At 43.8% G+C, this 3,458-nt stretch overlaps 1 non-coding gene across 1 annotated transcript; it reads right to left on the reverse strand.

The window, feature by feature from the left end:
- Positions 1 to 2,416: 2,416 nt before the first annotated feature.
- Positions 2,417 to 2,489, reverse strand: Trnat-ggu (transfer RNA threonine (anticodon GGU)). The gene has a single exon. It is a non-coding gene; the product is annotated as a tRNA-Thr (tRNA).
- Positions 2,490 to 3,458: the final 969 nt, after the last annotated feature.

Raw genomic sequence — 3,458 nt, forward strand, 5'->3', positions numbered from 1 at the left:
CGTTGCTGCATTGTATACAAACATTCCGTTCGCCGAAGGAATTGAAGCGATTTCAAAATCTCTATCAGTTAACCCGCACCAACATGCACCAGAAGTGTACATAACTTTGTTAAAACTAGTTCTAAGTCTCAATTATTTTGAATTTGACTCTTCTTACTTTTTGCAAGTTTTTGGAACTAGCATGGGTACTCCATTCGCACCGACCTATGCCAACATTTTCATGGGGCAACTTGAAGCTACCCTATTAAGCTCTTTTCCGCATAAACCTCAGGTTTACCTCCGCTACATAGACGACATCTTTATGATTTGGGAACACGGTCGCGCGACTCTAGAAACGTTTATATCCCATCTCAATTCTTCGCATCCGACTATTAAATTCTCCTGCCAGTATTCTGAAAAAGAAGTGAACTTCCTAGATACTACCGTCATTCTAGACAACGGTAAACTTAAAACCACGCTTTTTAGAAAGCCAACAGACAGGCAACAGTACCTAGATTATAAAAGCCATCACCCCAGACACTGCAAACAAGGGATCTTTGTAGGACAAGCCACCAGGCTTAGAAGAGTATGCAGTGATGACAGTGACTACGTAGAGCACCTAGACGAACTAAAGGCCACCCTTATGAACAGGAACCACCCCGAAAGCTCGCTCGATCAGGCGTACCAACGTGTGTCTAATCTCAAAAGGGATGACGTTCTCAAGAAACAGCGGCAAAACAAAAGCGCCAGGTCACCTGCCCTAATAACTAAATTTTCAAACGCCCTCCCAAACGTAAACAATATACTGCGGAAGTACTACCCCATTTTAGCCAGTAATGACCGACTTAAAAAGACTTTCCCGGAAGCACCAAGGGTTACCTACCGGAGAAACAGGAATCTAAAAGATATTTTAGTCCATGCTAAAACAGGGCCTTCAAAGCAACCAGTCATAGCCAGCTGCTCCCGCCCCAGATGCAAGACTTGTAGGCACCTGCAAACAGACTGCGTTGTAAAAAGCACAGCCAGTAATTATGTCCACAAGATTAATTCAAGTTTTACGTGCACTTCATCCAACATTGTGTATATGTTGGAATGCTCAATGTGCCACAAACAGTATATAGGCGAAACGAGCCAACCTATGAGCCTACGACTTAATGGTCACCGGGCAGATACTCTTAGCAAATCCTCCATAGCTGTAGCGCAGCATTTCAACCAACCAGGCCACAATTTTGATGACCTTAAGGTATATATACTTCAGTCAAATTTTAAGTCCCCTAGGGACAGGAAATACCGAGAATCCTACTTAATTCACAAATTCAACTCCATGGAACCTGCTGGAATTAATGCGTCTAAGGGCAACTTGGAATCCTTGCGATATTCACCGGGAGTACAGCATTAGGCATTTTCTTGCATATTCCTCATCCAAAGACTATGACCGTTCACTCTGCTCTGTACCTGGTCACCTAATTTCTTTTTCCTTTTTTTTTTCATTCCTTAGTGTCTAGCTTAATACTCGCCCTCATGCCTCCAACCTTTTCTTTTGGAATTCAATTTTATTTATTTAATTTCTCTTTTTTTTTACTCCGCGTGGTCTTGTGCCCTGTACGTCACTCTAACTTTATCTTTTCGTTTTTGAGTTTCAGGACAGGCCTGTGCCAGGAATGTTGCCGTGGGTGACACGTGCCATTTCAGCTGCCGGGCCATTGCTTTTTCTTTTGTGTGTGGGTTTATGTGGTTTCCCTCCCTGTTTTTTCTCCTTTTTTATTTTTTTCTTGACCTAGTTAGTTTTCCCCCGTCTCTATCTTTTCTTTTGACCTGAGGCTTGCAGATAGTTTCTGATAAGGACCCCACCCTCACCGCCTGGTCTGCTTCCGGCGGTTCTGAGATCCCTTTCCTATACCCCGCGGCGTGTCAATAAGCACCCTCTCATCCTTTCTGTCCGAAAATTCCACGAATATCAACCACCAGCTGACTTCCGTGTGACCTACTTCGCGGCTTAAACTAGACAACCTTCTTGGCCCCTCAATCTCTCCCCCGACACACTCCGAAACCAATCAGCTTGCTCAATTTCCCTTCCATCTTTCCCTCTTCATTCACCTGGGGTCCTACCCCTATATAAACCCTGCCTGCCAGGCGAGAGATTGCCCTGAGGAAAGCAAGTTCTCTTTGCTGAAACGTAGGCCACAATCGTGCTTTTACCTTGTTCGAAGTTTTTCTTCTCTTGTGTTCTCTACCATCTTCAAAGTTCTACTACTCCCTATATATATATATATATATATATATATATATATATATATATATATATATATATATATATATAGGACAGACGATAAGGGTTGGCAGTCAAGAAAACCTCGGAAAGCAAATGGGAGGTTGTGGTGGGTCATAGAAAGAGATGAAAAATTTTTTGAGTCGAAAAGAAAGTGGTGAAACAATGCCCGCCGGGTGGGATACGAACCCACGACCTCCAGAATACCGGTCTGGTGCGATAACCACTACGCTACCGGCGGGGCTGTTTCCCTAGCACTTTCTCGGGTATTTATGTTAAGGTATTTTTGTTTCCTGCACTTGGGGGTGGTAGCCAGCGCCCCTCGGACTACTCGGGGCGAAGGGGACCTTCTTTTTAAGCCCCGGGCCGTGACTCGAGTGTCTACAACATGTCCAGAGTGGTCGACCAGCGTTGAACCCTCTTAAGCTCGCTTTGGCACAAAGACTGCCAGAACAGAGGCCCTCGCTAAGCATGTAGCGAATCAAAATGGGAAATGAAGGGCTCCGTGAAATAAGACAGACGATAAGGGTTGGCAGTCAAGAAAACCTCGGAAAGCAAAGTGGAGGTTGTGGTGGGTCATAGAAAGAGATGAAGAATTTTTTGAGTCGAAAAGAAAGTGGTGAAAAAATGCCCGCCGGGTGGGATCCGAACCCACTACCTCCAGAATACCGGTCTGGTGCGATAACCACTACGCTACCGGCGGGGCTGTTTCCCCAGCACTTTCTCGGGTATTTATGTTAAGGTATTTTTGTTTCCTGCACTTGGGGGTGGTAGCCAGCGCCACTCGGACTACTCGGGGTGAAGGGGACCTTCTTTTTAAGCCCCGGGCCGTGACTCGAGTGTCTACGACATGTCGAGAGTGGTCGACTACCGTTGAACCCTCTTAAGCTCCCTTTGGCACCAAGACTGCCAGAACAGAGGCCCTCGCTAAGCATGTAGCGAATCAGAAAATGGGAAATGAGGGGCTCCATGAATCATAGAAAAAGATGAAGAATTGTTGGAGTCGAAAAGAAAGTGGTGAAAAAATGAAAAAATGCCCGCCGGGTGGGATCCGAACCCACGACCTCCAGAATACCAGAATTTATATACATATATATATATAAATATATATATATATATATACATAAATATATATATATATATATATATATATATATATATATATATATATATATATATATATATATATATATATATATATATATATATA

This window comes from Haemaphysalis longicornis, unplaced genomic scaffold (genome assembly GCF_048455015.1).
Source record: "Haemaphysalis longicornis isolate Haplotype H1 unplaced genomic scaffold, Haemaphysalis longicornis Haplotype H1 scaffold_9, whole genome shotgun sequence".
NCBI lineage: Eukaryota > Metazoa > Arthropoda > Arachnida > Ixodida > Ixodidae > Haemaphysalis > Haemaphysalis longicornis.